This window comes from Bos grunniens, chromosome 9 (genome assembly GCF_055505025.1).
Source record: "Bos grunniens cultivar Pamir isolate PY7600 chromosome 9, Bosgru_T2T1.0, whole genome shotgun sequence".
NCBI lineage: Eukaryota > Metazoa > Chordata > Mammalia > Artiodactyla > Bovidae > Bos > Bos grunniens.
The window spans coordinates 47375109-47396823 of record NC_141173.1 but is presented as its reverse complement, the minus strand read 5'-3'; the positions used below and the strand labels follow the sequence as shown (position 1 = coordinate 47396823).

General features: G+C 36.0%; 1 protein-coding gene and 1 long non-coding RNA gene across 12 annotated transcripts in view; one reads left to right on the top strand and one right to left on the bottom strand.

The window, feature by feature from the left end:
* LOC147365924 (uncharacterized) overlaps positions 1-21715 on the bottom strand; it is an 851918-nt gene that overhangs the window by 59591 nt on the left and 770612 nt on the right. The window lies entirely within an intron of this gene.
* Positions 1-21715, top strand: part of LOC147365929 (uncharacterized) — a 137198-nt gene that overhangs the window by 101266 nt on the left and 14217 nt on the right. The window contains exons 3-5 of one of the 6 annotated variants that reach the window (XR_015133057.1): positions 2702-2806; positions 17570-17624; positions 20585-20921. The exons of 1 other annotated variant lie outside the window; for it this stretch is intronic. This is a non-coding gene — a long non-coding RNA (uncharacterized LOC147365929). Of the gene's footprint in view, positions 1-2701; positions 2807-17569; positions 17638-20584; positions 20922-21715 lie in introns of those variants that run through there. 4 more of the 6 variants (XR_015133052.1, XR_015133051.1, XR_015133050.1 and 1 more) reach the window with 4 other exon arrangements.

The window sequence follows — 21715 nt, the reverse complement described above, 5'->3', positions numbered from 1 at the left end:
AGTTTTGCCAAATATCAAAATGAATCCGCCACAGGTATACATGTGTTCCCCATCCTGAACCCTCCTCCCTCCTCCCTCCCCATACCATCTCTCTGGGTCGTCCCAGTGCACTAGCCCCAAGCGTCCAGTATCGTGCATCGAACCTGGACTGGCATCTCGTTTCATACATGATATTTTACATGTTTCAATGCCATTCTCCCAAATCTTCCCACCCTCTCCCTCTCCCACAGAGTCCATAAGACTGTTCTATACATCACTGTCTCTTTTGCTGTCTCATTCACAGGGTTATTGTTACCATCTTTCTAAATTCCATATATATGCGTTAGTATACTGTATTGGTGTTTTTCCTTCTGGCTTACTTCACTCTGTATAATAGGCTCCAGTTTCATCCACCTCATTAGAACTGATTCAAATGTATTCTTTTTAATTGCTGAGTAATACTCCATTAGCACTGATCTTAGTTTTCTGAATGTTGAGCTTTAAGCACTTTTTCACTCTCCACTTTCACTTTCATCAAGAGGCTTTTTAGTTCCTCTTCACTTTCTGCCATAAGGGTGGTGTCATCTGCACATCTGAGGTTATTGATATTTCTCCCAGCTATCTTGATTCCAGCTTGTGCTTCTTCCAGCCCAGCATTTCTCATGATGTACTCTGCATATAAGTTAAATAAACAGGGTGACAATATACAGCCTTGACGTACTCCTTTTCCTATTTGGAACCATTCTGTTGTTCCATGTCCAGTTCTGTTGCTTCCTGACCTGCATATAGGTTTCTCAAGAGGCAGGTCAGGTGGCCTGGTATTCACATGTCTTGAAGAATTTTCCACAGTTTATTGTGAGTACATACCAAAAAAAAAAAAAAAAAAAAACCAGAAACCCAACTGCTACTTTTGAGTGTCAGGAGCAAAAGCAGGGTACTGCACATGGTCCCCACATACAGTACCACTAAGGGGGTGTGCAGACCACCTAAGCCACCCCTCAGGATCTGCCTCTACCCTCACCCTATATAAGGGGCCAGCTTACGCCGTCCTCTGGGAACAAGCAAGGGAATCTGTCACCAGTTTTCCCTCCCTTGTGCTATAGCACGAGTCCCAGTAAGGCCTTGCCTGAATTTTTCCTCTGCCTTCTCATCATTTCTATTGATTAGAATCCAAGAACCCTGGTCAGTAACAAATGCTCTGCCTATCTACCAAAGTAATTATTTAAAAATCATCTAGGTCATACCACTCTTGTGCAGAACACAAGAATGGCTCCAAAAGAAACAGTCAGTGTGCAGTGCCCTGCAAGAGCAAACCTTAAGTAGCTCCCAGTTCCTTACTTGCTACTTCTCACATGACCCTAGTTACTCAAGCCCTCCTTAAGTTCCCTTAATATCCATGTTCCAACCTTGATGATCTCTGCACTGGCTTCTTACTCTACTTAGAAATACCTTCCTTTACATATGTGTATGTCTAAAATCTGCTCATTTGACACCTTCCCTTTGGGAGTTCTATCTCCACCACCTAGTTAACATTACAATGCGGTACTCCAAGCCCACCCTATCCCTACTTTTTAGTTTTTTATTTTATGGTTTTTCTTACCACTAGTCTCCTTTTAACTTACTATGTAACTCAAAAATTTATTATTAATATATTCAGTGGCTGTCTCACCTTATAAGAATGCAAGGATTTTTTAATGTATTTTAATTAAAAGACACTCCTTGTAAGGAAAGTTATAACCAACCTAGATAGCATATTCAAAAGCAGAGACATTACTTTGCCAACAAAGGTCCGTCTAGTCAAGGCTATGGTTTTTCCAGTGGTCATGTATGGATGTGAGAGTTGGACTTTGAAGAAAGCTGAGTGCCAAAGAATTGATGCTTTTGAATTGTGGTGTTAGAGAAGACTCTTGAGAGTCCCTTGGACTGCAAGGAGATCCAACCAGTCCATTCTAAAGGAGATTAGTCTTGGGTGTTCTTCAGAAGGAATGATGCTGAAGCTGAAACTCCAATTCTTTGGCCACCTCATGAGAAGAGTTGACTCATTGGAAAAGACTCTAATGCTGGGAGGGATTGGGGGCAAGAGGAGAAGGGGACGACAGAGGATGAGATGGCTGGATGGCATCACCAACTCGATGGACATGAGTTTGGCTGAACTCTGGGAATTGATGATGGACAGGGAGGCCTGGTGTGCTGCAATTCATGGGGTCCCAAAGAGTCAAACATGACTAAGCAACTGAACTGAATTTCTAAAGTAAAGCAGTACTTAGCACATGAACACAGCCAAATATGTATTTTATATTGGAGATTGGATAAGAAAATAAATATGAATTAAACATATATGATAAATCAAACAAGAAAGGTATCAATATCTGTGCTTAATTTCTGATATCTTGCACTAAAACTTTAATAAATGTACTTTGAGGAAAGAATAAGAAGTCAAATTACATTTAACTTGATCACAGTTAATAATTTCATCAGTTTGTTTGTTTAACCACTTAAATGGTCTGCAGGTCTATTTCAGTGGGCTACCCTGTGGCTCAGTTGGTAAAGAATCAGCCTGCAATGCAGGAAACCTGGGTTTGATCCCTGGGTTGGGAAGATCCCCTGGAGAAGAGAAAGGCTACCCATGCCAGTATTCTGGCCTGGAAAATTCCATGGACTGTATAGTCCATAGGGTTGCAAAGACACAATTGAGCAACTTTCACTTTCACTTTTATTTCAGTGGAATAAGTAGAGATTCCTGGTAGCTTAAATTTCTTCACCATATGCTGTGGTGTCAACTCAACAATTCCCTAATTACCAGCAGACTACCTCTAACAGGTTTTACGTAAGTACAAATTATTTTATTTAATCTGAAGATAAAATTATATATTTATCCACAAATTTAGGGGCTTCCCAGGTGGTGCTAATGGTAAAGAATCCACCTGCCAATGCAGGAGACACAAGAACACGGGTTAGATCTCTGGGTTGGGAAGATCCCCTGGAGTAGGAAATGGTGGCAACCTACTCCAGTATGCTTGCCTGGAAATTCCATAGACAAGAAGCCTGACAGGCTATGGTCCATTGGGTTGTAAAGAATCGGTCATGAATGAGCAGAGCGGACACATCCAGAAATTTCATAAGGCATTATTTTCAGATACTTTTCCAATAAGCCATTCCTCTTACATCTATGATTTCCCAGTCTCCTAACCTCAGTTTCCACTCCTACATACATATTAAAGTTCAAAAATCACGTATATGCTTTTATCGCATATTAAGTTCAGTTTAGTTGCTCAGTTGTGTCTGACTCTTTGTGACCCCATGAAATGAAGCATGCCAGGCCTCCCTGTCCATCACCAACTTCCAGAGTTTACCCAAACTCATGTCCATTGAGTTGGTGATGCCATCCAACCATCTCATCCTCTGTCATCCCCTTCTCCTCCTGCCCTCAATCTTTCCCAGCATCAGGGTCTTTTCAAATAAGTCAGCTCTTTGCATCAGGTGGCCAAAGTATTGAACTTTCAGCTTCAACATCAGTCCTCCCAATGAACACCCAGGACTAATCTCCTTTAGGATAGACTGGTTGGAACTCCATGCAGTCCAAGAGACTCTCAAGAGTCTTCTTCAACACCACAGTTCAAAAGCATCAATTCTTCTGTGCTCAGCTTTCTTTATAGTCCAACTCTCAGATCCATACATGACCACTGGAAAAACCATAGCCTTGACTAAATGGAAAAAACCATAGCCTTGACATTACTTTGTTGACAAAGTCAATGAAATGTTGACATTACTTTGTTGACAATGTCAACGAAAAAAACCATAGCCTTGACATTACTTTGTTGACAAAGTAATGTCTCTGCTTTTTAATATGCTATCTAGGTTTGTCATAACTTTCCTTCTAAGGAGTAAGTGTCTTTTAACTTCATGGTTGCAGTCACCATCTGCAGTGATTTTGGAGCCCCAAAAACTAAAGTCTGACACTGTTTGTGCTGTTTCCCCATCTATTTGCCATGAAGTGATGGGACCAGATGCCATGATCTTAGTTTTCTGAATGTTGAGCTTTAAGCCAACTTTTTCACTCTCCTCTTTCACTTTGATCAAGAGGCTCTTTAGTTCTTCACTTTCTGCCATAAGGGTAGTGTCATCTGCATATCTGAGGTTACTGATATTTCTCCTGGCAATCTTGATTCCAGCTTGTGCTTCTTCCAGCCCAGCGTTTGTCATGATGTACTCTGCATAGAAGTTAAATAAGCGTGACAATATACAGGCTTGATGTACTTCTTTTCCTATTTGGAACCAGTCTGTTGTTCCATGTCCAGTTCTAACTGTTGCTTCCTGACCTGCATACAGATTTCTCAAGAGGCAGGTCAGGTGGTCTAGTATTCCCATCTCTTTCAGAATTTTCCACAGTTTATTGTGATCCACACAGTCAAAGGATTTGGCATAGTCAATAAAGCAGAAATAGATGTTTTTCTGGAACACTCTTGCTTTTTTGATGATCCAACGGATGTTGGCAATTTGGTCTCTGGTTCCTCTGCCTTTTCTAAAACCAGCTTGAACATCTGGAAGTTCACGGTTCACATATTGCTGAAGCCTGGCTTGGAGAATTTTGAGCACTACTTTACTAGTGTGTGATATGAGTGCAATTGTGTGGTAGTTTGAGCATTCTTTGTCATTTCCTTTCTTAGGGACTGGAATGAAAACTGACCTTTTCCAGTCCTGTGGCCACTGCTGAGTTTTCCAAATTTGCTGATATATTGAGTACAGCACTAACCGCATATACAACTACATATTCCATGTTATATTAGTTGCTCAGTCATGTCTGACTCTTTGTAACTCCATGGATTCTAGCCTGCCAAGCTCCTCTATCCATAGGATTTTCTAGGCAAGAATACTGGAGTAGGTTGCCATTTCCTTCCCCAAGGGATCTTCTGTACCCAGGGACTGAACCTGGGTCTCCCACATTGCAGGCAGATTCCTTACTATCTGAGGTGCCAGGAAAGCCCTTTTCCACTGGGATTCTCCAGGCAAGAATAATGGAGTGGGTTGCCATGTCCTCCTCTAGAGGATCTTCCCAACCCAGGGATTGAACCCACATCTCTTATGTCTCTTACATTGGTAGGTGGGTTCTTTGCCATTAATGTTACGTGGGAAGCCCCAACTATGTATACATTGAATGATAAAACAATTATGGAGGCAGAGAATCTAAACTACATTTAATATCAAGAACCACAAATGAATTAACGATTTATCCTTAAGATGGTATTTTAAGAAAGTATTTGATATATACTTTACATATATATTATAGTAGATGTGTAACTACATTTTTTTTTTTAAATATATACAGCCGCAGGCTCAAAGATGGATCAACATTAAGGAATTATAAGTGTACATGTTTACAGAACACATATTTGTGCCAGAGTAAAGTAAACATATATATTATCAGGATTTTTTCTCAAAAGTTTCATTTTGCAAGTAGATATAGCTTTAATGTTGGTAGTTCCAACTTTGAATGAGTAGTACTTTTGGCCCCAGCTACAGTGTTCATGTGAACATCGAAAAAGAGTAAATCAGTTTTTCATTTATATTTTTAAGACATGATACTGATTTACCTAATAATATTAGTGTAATGTTTGATCTCTTGGATATATATTTTGAATTTGACTACTCAGCTTTGTGGTTTGACATTAAATTATTCAAGATTATCAGAGATTTACCTGACAAATATTAGAGACTTGGGCTTGATATTTCAATAAGTAGATATTAACTATAGATGAATATTCTTTCTCTTTGAGGTTTAGTGAGTTGTTCAAAATTTCACAGAAAGTTAAAGGCAGAACCTGAAATTAAGGTTTCACATCTTGAGACGCCAAGATAGAATGCAAATTCATTTCTTTTCACTTTAAACTTGCTGTGGATGTTTTTCCACATTTGGTTTCTGAATAATAAATATTAAGTGATTTCTTTGTACTTTAGCACTAGGTATTCTAATACTTCTACTTCCAAAACTGTTAAAGGTGGAATTTAAGAAGCATTCTAAATATCCAAATTATGAAATATATCATGTTTTGGTATGTGAATTTTTCCCAGTAAATGTATTTATTTATCATTTAAGATGAGAAGATTTAAGTTTATGCTGCACTTCTTAAAAAGCATTTGAAAAGGGATAAAAGTGTGAGTTTGTTTCAATAGAAAACATAATAGGTAATCATACTTTAAATTCACTATATGCACACACTGTATTAATACTTTATATATTTATACTGAGAACATTTGGGCGATAGATTCTATATTGTACAAAAAAAAATCACAGATTTAGGTTAAGAAATGCATGCTAGATAAATAAATAGTAATACCACAATTCAAAGCTCAGCTGATTTAAAAAATTGGTCTTAACCTCTAAATTATTATACTACATGTTCATGTTCACTTTAGTGATTTATCCCAATATTAAAATAGAAAAAATTATGTATTTTCAAATCCTTTAAAGAGATCTAGAAAATATCCAACCTCATTAACTTTATTCACTATAGAGTTACTCTTCAGAATGCTGAAAGAAATGCTGCTTTTACCTTTCTTTTCTTAGCTATTTTAATTTTGGCATTCAGGTCTGTGTTAGGGCTTTGGATATAAATTGTATGCCTGTAAAATTTTCCATTTTGTTAATGTCTTTTATGTGGCAAATTCCTCTTGTTCCTTATTATGGTCTATGAGTATAATGACTGGGTAATGATATCCAATATTCTGAATCATTTTATGTATATACACCATATGCATGCAAATTCGATTTGCCTAATACTCTGCTCTTTAATTTGCATTTTCATAGAACTAGTTGAGATTATGTGGTAAAATTATATTGACTGGTTTCAATATCTGAGATAGTTAAATCATTATATGTGAAATGTTTGAAGCATTAATTATAAATGAATCATGAAAAATATTCTCAAGGCACACATCTTGAGTTATAATGTGATAATAGCTACATGTCCTAAAGATTTATTTTAGAGTTATGATACATACCCAATGCTTTGATTAAAAAATTAAACTCAGTGATTTCAAGGGAAAAGTATTCATTTTTAACTTGAAATACTAATGTGAATATGTTTATATAATTCTAAGCCAGTACAAATTAGACACAAATGGCATAGGTATATAATGGTTTAAAAATTCAGAGATACCAAACGCATACAAAAGCAAATATATTAGAGTTTTTAATTCAATAAAATGTATTATATTTTTTTATAAAAATAATAAAGGCCCTAATCTGAATCATTAGAAACCATATATGCCCTGCTACTGCTGCTGCTAAGTTGCTTCAGTCATGTCCGACTCTGTGCGACCCCATAGATGGCAGCCCACCAGGCTCCCCCGTCCCTGGGATTCTCCAGGCAAGAACACTGGAGTGGCTTGCCATTTCCTTCTCCAATGCATGAAAGTGAAAAGTGAAAATGAAGTCGCTCAGTCATGTCCGACTCTAGCGACCCCATGGACTGCAGCCCACCAGGCTCCTCCGCCCCCATGGGATTTTCCAGGCAAAAGTACTGGAGTGGGGTGCCATTGCCTTCTCCAATATATGCCCTAGCATGAGATTTTAGTTATCTTCTGGCTTAAAAATAAGAAAATTTTCAAATCAAGAGGCTGGGACCAGGGGGTAAAGCTTGAGCTAGAATTATATTAGCACTCTGGTCCTAACTGAAGTCCAGTTAAACGTGTACAAGTGTTTGATTTGCCAAATTATGGTGAAAGAATCACAATGGATCGATATCCTGAGGCATAAAACAGGATGGAGAGGGTGGAAGTATATGTTCAGTTGGCTCTGTTTGATCAGTGTTTCTCAGTCCAACCTGTATATTAACATCAGTCTTGAGTCTTTTAAAATATACAGACAACTCAGTTGAACATCAGTATTATTAAATGAAAATCTCCAGAAATATCAAGGGATTTATATTTTTAAAAGTCTTTACATGTGATTTCTGGTTAATGCCCACTTCTGATTAAGCAGGAAGTGGATGAAGACAGAGCTAAAATATACTTAGCTATGAATGAGATACGTGTACCAAAGAAAACTTAGAAAGAGTATGCTTTCAAGAAGACTTTGTTTTGTGCATGGTTAGTATTTTATTCTTTGGAGGATGATTCTGAAACATCACACTAAATTAGGTTCATTTATTTAATAGAAGGAAAGGCTAAGTAAGATGAGAACTGAATAATTTTATACTAATTTGGCAACTGGCAGATAACACTTGATTTCCAATAGAGAAGTTACAGAAGAGTTTCATTGAACGATGCACAGAAGGATATAACTGGATTTCTGCAGGAGGAGAACCTAAAGTTAGCTGAGTAAACAACAGTAACAAGTCTGAATCTGCATTTGGGTAGTATTTGGATAAGCTGGGTGAAATACAATATCATACTGAAATATATTTTACCCAACTATTTTTACAGGTTTTCATGTGCCTCCTAGAAAATATCTATTATATATGTTCAGTTCAGTTCAATCGCTCAGTCATGTCTGACTCTTTGCGACCCCACGAATCGCAGCATGCCAGGCCTCCCTGTCCATCACCAACTCCCAGAGTTCACCCAGACTCAAGTCCATCGAGTCAGTGATGCCATCCATCCATCTCATCCTCTGTCGTCCCCTTCTCCTCCTGCCCCCAATCCCTCCCAGCATCAGAGTCTTTTCCAATGAGTCAACTCTTCACATGAGGTGGCCAAAGTATTGGAGTTTCAGCTTTATCATCATTCCTTCCAAAGAAATCCCAGGGCTGATCTCCTTCAGAATGGGCTGGTTGGATCTCCTTGCAGTCCAAGGGACTCTCAAGAGTCTTCTCCAACACCACAGTTCAAAAGCATCAATTTTTTGGCGCTCAGCCTTCTTCACAGTCCAACTCTCACATCCATACATGACCACAGGAAAAACCATAGCCTTGACTAGATGAACCTTTGTTGGCAAAGTAATGTCTCTGCTTTTGAATATGCTATCTAGGTTGGTCATAATTTTCCTTCCAGTGAGTAAGTGTCTTTTAATTTCTTTTCTGCAGTCACCATCTGCAGTGATTTTGGAGCCCCCCAAAATTAAGTCTGACACTGTTTCCCCATCTATTTCCCATATGTAGTTGGCATTATATTTCTATTGAACACTGCTGCCCTAGAATTCATTTATGGCCTGGCTAAATCTCTGATTTTCCTAAGCACAAGCATTTGGATGGATCAAAAAGATCCCAAAGAGAGACACTATCACTGTTCCCCTACTAAAGTGTGACTAGTATAAAGCAACTTACTTAAGTTGCCAGTAAACACTCAAAATCACATTAGGGGAAGGTCTCTCTCTCTCTCTCTCTGAAGTGGCTAAGTGGTGTCTGACTCTTGCGACCCCAGGGACTCTAGCCTGTCAGGCTTCTCTGTCCATGGGATTCTCCAGGCAAGAATATTGGAATGGGTCGCCATTTCCTTCTCCAGGGGATCTTCATGACCCAGGAATTGAACCCACATTTCTTGCATTGCAGGCAGATTCTTTACCAACTGAGTTATGAAGGAAGCCCTACCCCTCTTACCTTAGAGGAAGGTACTGTGTTAATATTGAAATTTTATTTACCAAAGCTTGTACTACATATCATGAGTGTGTATTTGAATCTCAGTATGAGAAGAAAAAATGTAGTCTAGTGGGCTACACAATTTCAGATTTCCCTTTGAATAATGTTGTCCAGTTAGATATAAAGATAACACATAGACTTTTAAAAAAAATGGTAGAATGCCATTTTACTTACATTTAAATTCAAATATTGTAAAACCTAGGCTTCGTATCTTCTGAAGGATGCTTATAAGTTGTTGGCCTCTCTTTGTCATCATAGTATCAAAATTGAATTGCAGTGTACAAATTAAATTCACACTTTGTGAATCTATATTAGAATTGTATTTTCCCTTTCTACTAACAATGGATTAGTAGAAACCCATTATGAGTACATTCCATTTGTATTGCTGATGCAGTCAGTAATATTTTCTTTTTTTAGGGAAGCTATATTAATTCTCTTGCAATGGTGTCTACAGTACTAGTTAATATTGAAAAAAATCTCAGTAAGACATAGAGTTCCTGTGTACTTGCCACTTGAAATCAAGGAAGAACTATTTTAAAATTGGAATGCATTATTTAAGAATGGCATTCTCAAATGTAAGTCTGCACCTATGTATTTTTTACTAATATTTGACAAATTGTAACAGCTAAAAATATAATTTATTTCCTTTTAGAAGAACAAGAGTTGGTCAAGACAAAAAAAAAATGTTTAACTGCATTTTAAAAAGAATATAAAATAGCTTTGTTTGGAAGTAACTTAGGTACAATGATATTCATATTTTCTCAACATGGAAATTAATTTTTCAACTTCTATAGGCACATTCTTTCTTGAGTCCTTAACATGAAGCTTGATGATTGAGCTATTATAGTGTTATTATGTATTTCCCTTTGCTGGAACTAATATTTTATAAAATAATATTTAGCTCAGTTGGTAAAGAATCTGCCTGCAATGCAGGAGAATGGGTTCAATTCCTGGGTTGGGAAGATGCCCTGGAGAAGGAAATGGCAATCCACTCCAGTATTCTTGCCTGGAGAATCCAATGGACAGAGGAGCCTGGCAGGCTAGTCCATGGGGTCACAAGAGTCGGACATAACTTAGCAACTAAGCCAACACCACCAATACAATTAAAATTTTATAAACAAGTTGAAGTTCAGAATTTAACTTCTAGATTATTATGTCTCCAAAATCATAATCTTTAAATATAACTTTGCTTTCCTCTGCTTATTCCAAAATATGTAAAATTAAGTAGAAAGCCTTCCTTGGTGGCTTAGCTGTAAAGAATACACCAGCAATGCAGGAGACAGAAGAGATATGGCTTCAATTCCTGGGTTGGGAAGATCCTCTGGAGGAGGAAATAGCAACCCACTCCAGTATTCTTGCCTGGGAAATTCCATGCATAAAGGGGCCTGATGAGCTAGAGTTCATGGGGTTGCAAAGAGTCAGTGGAGATGACTTACTGACTAAACAATACCAGATCAATATTTGATCTGAATATTTCAGGTTAGTTGTAACTGGTCAATATAATTAGAGATAAAGTAACCAATATAATAGCCCAGGAAATACACAGCTGAGGGTGGGGTCCTTGATCACTTGATTGATATCTATGGGCATTTTTTCTTTATATTATAAATCTCAGTGTTTCAAATAGCACAACAGGCTTTTAATCACTTTCTTTTGAATATTTTTCTTGAAATTATACAATATGTGCATCTGATTTAAAGAACTGATTCAAACATAAAAGAACTATATAATTATATAATCAATCGATAGTTTTCTTTCACTCTCCCCACACTGAAAAACATTCAATTTAAGGTATTCTGTTTCAGACATTGTTACATGCATAATTTTATTCAAAAATAACTAAATAGCTTATATATTTAACTGCTACTTTTTACGAAGGCTTTTTGAACACTTTATTGTAAAATAAAACAATATAATATAATACAAAAAAAGAATGTAGAAAATAGTGAATTTAGGTGGCTCGGAGGTTAGGAATCCACCTGCAATGCAAGGAGATGCAGGAGATGTGGGTTCAATCCCTAGGTCGGAAAGATCCCCTGGAGACGGAAGTGGCTACCCACTTGAGTACTCTAGCCTGGAGAATCCAATGGACAGAGGAGTCCTGCAGGCTACAAAGAGTCAGCCCGCAAAAAATCAGATGTGACTGAGCAGCACGCATGCAATATAGTAAATGATCTTTTAACCATCACCCAGGTCAAGAAATGGAATTGAATAATAATCCTACAAGTTCTTCCATTTTCCCATCTTAATCATGACTCTTCTCCCCTCAGAAGCACCTATAATATTCACTTCCTTGCTTTCACTCTAATTTTATTACCCAAGAATATATGTCCACTTTTTAAAACTTTATATTATGTTTAAATCCTTCACTCATATAATTCTTTCCTTTTACTAAATGCCAAAGCACAGCTAGAGAACTTATTTTTTTCATGTATTCCTTAGTTGTTGTTGTTGTTGTTGTTTTTAATTCTTGTCTCTCTAATTGACATGTAGCAACACTAATACACTGTTAGCAGGAATGTCAACTGGTGCAGCCACTATGAAAAACCATACAATATTTCCTAGTAAAACTAGAACTACCACATAATCCAGAAATTCAACTCCTGGGTACTAATTTGAAAAGATACATGCACCCCAATATTCATAGCAACATTATTTACAATAGCCAAGACATGAAGTTACCTAAGCATCCATCAGTTTTTAAGTCTCTCTTAATCTACAGGCCTGCTCTCTTTCCTTTCTTTCCAATAAATCTTTTGAAGAAGCTGGAGGATTAAACCTATAGAATTTTTCCTCTACATTTTCTGCAAACTGACAACTGGATCCAGGTGCTTGATCAGCTTCTGATTTGATTCCCTTGCCAAGGCCATAGTAGTGACATGTTCTTTCATCAGGAGGTACATAATTAATATAATTAATGTCTGTTTACACTGTTTTGAACATTAACATTCACTGATGCTTAATACCTACATTAAATTGTAAAGAGTTCTAAAATTTTAATATTCAAATTCTCTCGTTTTGTTTTCATTCAACAGCTAGAATAAATTTATAAGAAGATGTCTTCTCTAGTCTACTATTTGGTTACTCAGTTAAAAGGAAAGTAAAGACAAATGCTTCACTCTTTTATGTAACCAGTTTATAGTATCATCCTGAGGTTGCCAATAACTAATTTTTCTGCAATAGTATGAACTCATGGATTTAAGCACATTGCAATTCTTACCCTTATTGAAGCCTTCTTTGACATGACCCAAATAAGTCTCTGATGTTATGTTATTTTATGTTGTTAGTTGCTCAGTTGTGTCTGACTCTTTGCAACCCCGTGGATTGTAGCCTACCAGGCTCCTTTTGTCCATGGAATTCTCCGGGCAAGAATACTGGTGTGGGCTGCCTTTTCCTTCTCTAGGCCATCTTCCCTACCCAGGGGTCAAACTCTGGTCTCCAGCATTGCAGGCAGATTCTTTACTGTCTGAAGTTTCTGACAGTCCTTCCTATTTGGAATGCCAGATTATTTCTGACCCAATTTTGTGATTAGCCCATTTTTTAGGAAGCTTTGGCTTTTTCAATGGGGAATATTATTTTGTCTACAATATTGGCACTAGGGATGCTTACTGGGAATTGTTTCTAGAATTCCTAAGTGTACAAAATCAAATACATTGAGAAATCATATTGATAACTCCAATTTTAATTTTAAAACTGAAATATTTCAACAAAACCTCTTATATGTTATAGCTGAATATTGTTTCCGCTACATAGCAAATCCTGATTCTTAAGAAGAGGAATAATAATATTGAAATATTTCATAACTAGTTTATTTGTGATACAATAGCCCTAGACTCACAAAACTAATGCTATCCCAACCAAATATGATTACTAGAGACAGTTTGAAATTATTTTGCATGAATCATTCCCAATTTCTCCCCATTGTCAAACTGGATAATCATTATATGCCATATTCTTTCCCTTTAAAGACTCATTCTTAGTTCTACAAATGTAATTATATATTTAATACTCATCTGCACTAATAATGTTGATGTCTGTAGGCATTTTTGTTACCCAACTCTTGTTTTCTAGTAAATTTTATAGGAAGGGCTCCTGAGAAAAATATTCTTTGAGATATTGTGTATCAAAAACAGATTGTACAGGTTTTGTATACTTGAATGCCAATCTTTTTCAGATGTAAGGGAAAAGGAGGCTTGCAAATATCTTCCTATTCAATACATAGTTATGCCCAAAGATATAGGATTAGACTGTGCAACACACAGTACTATGTAAAAATTACCCTGGAAAATAAACCACTTTTCATTGACCAAGCAAATTCTCTCTGGGATGGGAGTCCTTGCTCCTCACTACCCAAGGGATTATATACTAGTACTAGTTGTGCATTCCATGTGTCTAAAGGTCCTGAAGTGCCAGGCATCAGGCTTCTCCAAAAATCTTTATGAAAATTCTCACATTCCAATTCAGATGACCTGATACCAAGCAGATTATTTATTTTCCCACTGTTGCTAAGTGCTCAGTCATGCAACTACATGGACTGTAGCCCACCAGGCTCCTCTGTCCATGGGGCTTTTCCAAGCAAGAATACTGGAGTAGTGGGTTGCCATGCCCTCCTCCAGGGCATCTTTCCAACCCAGGGATTGAACCCGGGTATCTTGCGTCTGCTGCATTGACAGGCAGGTTCTTTACCACTAGCGCCACCTGGGAAGATTTTCCCACTAATAAGACTGCTTTTATGCTTGCCTTAGAAGAAAGAAACATGGTGACAGGGTCCTTCTCCTGAGATGTACAGGTAAGGCATTACCAGCAAAATAATCTGAACACAGCACCTGGTAAAAATGGGAGGATGAGGGTACTGTTTTATTCTCTACAGATCTTGACACATGTTTTCACACAAAACTTGATGCTTTAATCATGCAATAATACACTTTGTAGATTTTACCTTCAGCTCCACTTAATAACAAGTCCCACCTTCAAATAAACCCATGCCTTTCATATCATAAGCATTCAAAATATAATAACACTGTCATTACTTAGTCAATTTCTTGGCATATCAAGAGAGTTTAATATATTTTCATTTTTATTCTTGTGCAAGGTATAAAATGATTATTTGAATATAAAAATGCACAATGTGATTTTTATAGACTTTATTTTTTTTTGATCAGTTTTAAGTTCACAGAAAAATTGACTGAAAGTTCAGGGAGTATCCATAAACCTCCTGCCCCGATATATTCACAGCCTCAGGTCAGTCACTTAGTTGTGTCCAACTCTTTGCAACCCCATGAATCGCAGCACACCAGGCCTCCCTGTCCATCACCAACTCCCAGAGTTTACCTAAACTCATGTCCATCGAGTCGGTAACGCCATCCATCCATCTCATCCTCTGTTGTCCCCTTCTCTTCCTGCCCCCAATCCCTCCCAGCATCAGAGTCTTTCCCAGTAAGTCAACTCTTCACATGAGGTGGCCAAAGTATTGGCGTTTCAGCCTCAGCATCAGTCCTTCCAGTGAACACCAGGACTGATCTCCTTTAGGATGGACTGGATCTCCTTGTAGTCCAAGGGACTCTCAAAAGTCTTCACCAACACCTCACCCACTATTAGTATTTAACATCAGAGTGGGACATTTGTTGAAACTGATGAATGTACACTGACATATGATTATCACCCAAAGCCCATAATTTACCTTAGGGTTCATGCTTGTTGTAAATTTTGTATATGGACAAAGGTATAATGACATGTATCCACCACTAGTGCATCATATACAATAGTTTCACTGACCTATAATTTCTCTATGTTCTCCCTATTCATGTCTCCCTCCTCCTTAACCTTTTTACCATGTCTTTAGTTTTATCTTTTTAAGAATGTCATAGTTGGAATTATATAAGCCTTTTCAGATTGTCTTTTTTTTTTTCGGGGCGGGGGTGGTGGTGCACAGTAATATTCTTTTAAGGTACCTCTATGTTTTTTCAAGAGTAAAATTTTCTGTTGCCCCAGACCCTCAAATGCTTTCAGTGTTGGCAGTGTTTGAATTCTGGTCATTCTACCAGTTGTGTAGCAATATTTCATTTTTGTTTTAAATTTGCATTTCCATGATGACTTATGATGTAGAGTAAGGATAGTAGTAAAGGATCTACTTAGATGTAGATTCTTTCACATGCTTATGAAATCTGCATCTGCCTTGACATTTGTATATCTTCTTCCATGAAGTGTCTGTTAAGGTCTTTGGTTAATTTTCTTTTTTTTTTTTTTTTTACTAATGAGTTCTTCATATATTTTAAATGAGTTCTTTGTATATTTTAAATAAGATTATCAAACAAGTGTTTTGCAAATATTTTCTCCCAGTTTGTGGCTGTCTCATTCTATGAAGCCTCCCCAATGGCTCAGTGGGTAAAGAATCTGCCTGCAATGCAGGAGACACAAGTTAGAATGAGAAGATCCTCTGGAAAAGGAAATGGCAACCCACCCCAGTATTCTTGCCTGGGAAATCCCATGGACAGAGAAGCCTTGTGGGTTACAGTCCATGGGGTCCCAAAGAGTTGGTTAAAGAGCAACAGCAGTTCATTCTATGCTGTTGTTCAGTCAGTCATTCCGACTCTTTGAGACCCCATGGACTGCAGCACGCCAGGTTTCCCTGTCCTTCACCATCTCCCAGAGCTTGTTCAAACTCGTCCATTGAATCGGTGATCTCACCCAACTGTCTCATCCTCTGTCATCCCCTTTCCTCCTATCTTCAATCTTTCCCAGCATCTAATGAGTCAACTCTTCACATCAGGTGACCAAAGTTCATTCTATAATAACATTATCTTTTGCAGAGAAGAAAATTTAAATGTAATGAAACCCAGCCTATCAGTTATTTCTTTCATGAGCTGTGCCTTTGGTATTGTATTTAAATTACACTTAGGTCTGCCATCCATCTTGAGTCAAGTATTGTGAGTAGTGTAAGGTCTGTGTCTAGATGCAACATTTTCGCATATGATCCTCAATTATTCTAGTGCCATTTGTTGAAAAGATGAACTTCTCTCTAGGTATTACCTTTGCTCCTTTATCCAATATCAATTGACTATACGTATATTTCTGAACTCTTTACTCTGTTCCATTGACTTGTGTTTTTGCTCAGTCATGTCTGACCCTTTGCGACCTCATGGACTGCCAGGCTCCTCTGTCCATGGAATTTTCCAGGCAAGAACACTTGAGTGAGTTGCCATTTCCTTCTCCAAGGGATCTTCCCAACCCAGGGATCAAAACTGCATCTCTTGTGTCTCCTGTATTGCCAGGCAGATTCTTTACCAGTAGGGCCACCTGGCAAGTTTCACTGATATATTTGTCTATTCTTTCACAATACCACACACACACTGCCTTGGTTAATCTTGCTTTTCAATAAGTCTTGAAGACAAGTAATGCCAGTTCTCTGACTTCTGTTTTCTTTAAGATTGTATTGATGATTCTGGGTCTTCTGCCTTTCCATATAAACTTTAGAAGCAACCTGTTGATACTCATAAAATACTTTGTTGGATTTTGACTGCAATTTTATTGAATCTATAGAACAAGCTGGAAAGAACTGACATCTTGACAATGCTGAGGCTTTCTATTCATAAACATAGACTATCTTTGCATTTATTTAGTTATCCTTTGATTTCTTTCATCAGAGTAGTAATATCTTCTTCTAATAGATCTTGTACATATTTTATTTGATCTATGAATAAGTATTTCAGTTTCGGGAATGCTAATATAAAAAGCATTACTTTTTTTTTAATTTTTGTTAATCTTTCTAAACCTTATTCTTATAGTTATCCAAGTTTTATATAATGTATATCTACTGTTAACACATTTATATACATCAATTTTAATGTTCAACCTGTTGTCCAGAAGCTGATAATTTCTTAAAGTATGTTTTAAATACGTAACTCACATTAGTACCACCTTTTTGTAATCTCTGTCATTGTGATAACAGTTAATATAGGTATTTTTGTATAGTATATATATTAAAATAGTCTGTGTACATACATCTTGCTTTCTAGAGTGAAGACATTTTCGGTGACCAAACTGGATTATTATCTTCTTGGATATTCACAGGTTGGCCCTAGGGGTGGGTACATTTTACCAACAGCTATTGTCCTCAGGTCTCCTCTGCAATCCCACTCACATACAGTCTCTAACTAATCTCTACATAATTATTTTTAAATTAATTCATAGCAACTTAGAACTTCCTGGAACTCAGATACTTAAATATATATGTACATTCACTGAAGTGCATTAAGATACTTCTTCCTCTTTGTTAAGCAGAGTCATGTCCTCAAAGGCTAATGACAAAAATATTAATTATCTGCATTAACCTTCCATGCCTTCCCATTTAATTTAGAATAAAATCTAAGCCCCTAAAAATCTCTGCTGGCTAGGTCAAGCTAGAAAAAGGCAGAGACACAAATTTATACTTTTCCTAGGTCCCCAAGTGTTTCTAAACAGCCAGTATTGAGCATCTCTGAAAACCCTACAATGTAAAACCAAACAAAGACTGAGTTTGGAAATGTATGTCAAACTTTGTCTAGAATGCTTTGAAAATCCTGGTATAACAGAATGAACAGTAGGATGTGAGACAACACATTTCAATACTAGTCCCAAACCCAACACTAATTTATTATCTGTATGACATTAAGCAAGTTTATTTTTCTAAGGCCAAGTCTGTCATTTGTAAAATGAAAGTTAGTCTCTGGAATACTTTCTAGCATTGCAATAGCTAAAAATGTTATTATGGAAAATGATCTTTTAGAACTAAAATATTCACAGTAGAAAGGCCTTAGGGTGTCTATAGGGTATGATGCTTTAGCAGCTGCAAAGAATTCACTAAGCATTGAATGTAAGAACTATCTGTATACTGAAAAAGACATTAGAGAAAGAATAACACAATATTTAAAAATTTTCAACAATGCCTTATCTTTATGAGCAAGTGAAATGAGTTGCCTTACATGAAAAGATGCTCATTACTGTTAATTATTAGAGAAATGCATATCAAAGCAACAAGGTACCACCTCACCCAGTTAGAATGGACATCATTAAAATGTCCACAAATAAATGCTAGAGAGGATGAGGAGGAAAGAGAACCTTCTTACACTGTTGGTGAGAATGGAAATTAGTGCAGCCACTATAGAAAAAAGTATGAAAGCTCTTCAAGAAACCTTAAAATAGAATTGCCATATGATCCAGCAACCCTATTCCTGGCATATACCCAGGCAAAACTATAATTCTAAAAGATACATGCACCTCTCTGTTCACAGCTGCAATATTTACAATAGCCAAGACTAGAAAGCAACTTAAATGTCCTCGACAGATGAATGGATAAAGAAGATGTGGTGTGTGTGTGTGTGTGTGTGTATATATATATATGTATGTATGTATGTATGTATATATGGGACTATTAGTTGGCCAGTAAAAAGAATGAAATAATGCCATTTATAGCAATATGGATGGACCTAGAGATTATCATATTAAGCAAAGTAAGTCAGAAAGAGATAAGACAAATACCATATGATATCACATATATGTGGGATCTACAATATGACACCAATGAATATATCTGTGAAACAAAAACAAGCTCACAAATATAGAGAACAGACTTGTGGTTGCCATGGGGAAGGAGAGTTGCAGAAGGGAAGTCTGGAATTAACAGATGCAAACTATTATACAGAAATGGCAAACAGCAAGGCCCTACTGTATAGCACAGGGAACTAAATTTAATATCCTGTGATAAACCACAGTGGTAAAGAATATGAAAGAGAATACATACACACACATACATATGTAAAACTTAGTCTCTCTGCTGTACAGCAATAATTAAACACAACATTGTAAATCAATTATACTTCAATTAAAATATAAAAAAAGAAATGAGTCACCTAAATTGAGTTTCTTTAACTTCCGTGAAAATTTATATTACTTATATAGAAAAATAGAAATTTCTGATTTTTACACCTGTGGGATGAAATTTTCTCAAGTTTTGATAAACACTTAAGTGAGTTAGTATGCCAATGATCCTAATATCATATACTTTGGTGAAATTCAAAGATGCAGGAAAACTGGAAATATTATAGGAAATAAGAAAACTATCCCATTACATTTATAATCTTGGATTGAAAAAATGAAGTTATCTCTATGATAATATAACCTGATCTTTTTTTGCTTTATTTGCATTTATTGTTTTCCATTTTTCATTTTCAGGCATACAGCAAAGTGGTTGAGTTTTACATATATATATGTGTGTGTGTATATGTATATATATAAAATATATATACATATATTCTTTTTCAGATTCTTTTCCTTTATAGTTTATTATTGTAACCTGATTCTTTAACAGTATTTCTTATATTCCTGTCCTAAAATTAAATAGTTCTGGTTAATTGATATGTTTGAGTGAAGGATATCATTTTCTCATGAGCCATCAATAATTACAGTATTAAGATGCCAATACTGAGGGAGATCATAACACCAGGAGTACTAATGTCTTATATATTATTATTGTTATAGAAAAAAATTCTACATATGAAATTCTAATTCCAAAACTAAAAAAGATTATTATTCTAAATAGGGAAAATTAAATTTTTCTACCTGATAAAATCCATTTTAAAAACTGTTTTTAAAAACATTTAAAAGCAGATATTAAGAATGACATGTCTTATAAGAATATTTTTGAATAATGAAGGATAGGAATAGATGGTAAAAATAATAGGAGATAGTTCTTAATGGAATTGAGAAATATAATCATCCTTTCTATGTAAAAGCACTGATGAAAATATAAGAGAAAGAATCTGAAATTTGTATGCCACATGAAGCAGTACCCCAAGCATGAGTTCATACATCAAAAGCATGTTAATCATGCACTAGTCATATAAACCAAGCTATCTGCTCCCCCTTTGTATTACCCCCCTGAAAATTGCCTTGTTTGAAATATGAGTTTGAACACAAACGATTATTTGTAGTTGTTCACTAATTTTTTTCAATATTGTTCACTAATTTTTTTCAATATGTTGATATTTTCCAAGGTCAACATTACCTTACCTGCTTCTTCTCAAAGACCATGATTGTGCATCTATGCACATGGTGCCTAATAAGTAGCAGATGGTGATGATAGTTTTCACTTGTTCTCTTATAATCTAAATTTATTTTCTTTGTATTTCCATGGGAATGTAAAAATAACTTCAATATCTCAAGTTGCTTGGAGACCACATTAAATTTCAACTATCCTTCCTATATTCTAAATTTTATCACATAGCTTATTTGTAAAGTAAGTTTTTCTTTTACACCATTTTATTAACTTGATTCAATTTTCCTGTGTCCTTCATTGTCTGATTTAAACAAATAAATAATTCTTTCAAGCTCTTTTTATTTCATCAGTCATTAAATTTTACTTATTTATATATTAAGAATGTAGTGATAGGATTAATACACCAAATACTTTGCTTGAAGGGGGGTTACTCTGTGTGTGTGTGTGTTTGTGTGTTTGGTATATTCTGAAATAGATATATATCTCTCATTTATATAATTTGACATAATTATTGGAAGAAAATAAAGTGCAAGGTCATTGCCTAATTGGTTCAGAAATCAAAGGAAAGAAAATTATTAGGATACTGTTACAGAGGTTGTTTACTGCTAATAAATAACAATTCTCGTTTGCTCTTCTTTGCAACAGCAAAAAGGAAGAAAATGCAGGGTCTTAAATCAATTATTAGAGCAGGAACTTTCAGTTTAAGAACCACCTAGTACAAATAAGAATAATTTAACATGAAGCTTGCAGAGTATGCAAATTTTGCCTAAAGCAGTTATGAGAATTACATTATGCCAATTGTATAAAACTGTATTTTAGAGAAGTTCTATAGAGACAAACTTATACTTTCAGTCATTCAATATCTTTACAGATTTCTGCCATTATTTAGTAGACTGTTACTCTTAAATTTTCACATGTAAATTCTCTGCTGAATGCTTGCTAGCTCTATAAGTTTTATGCATTGATAAGAACATTGATAAGAACTGTGACCTTCCGGTAAGAAGACAGCATTACTTTATCCTATACTCTTCCTAGCTGACTTAAAACAATCATTATAAAAGGGATTTGACAGTTGTTAACATTTTGTTAACATATTCATAAAAATAATCAGAGAATTATTTTTTTCCGT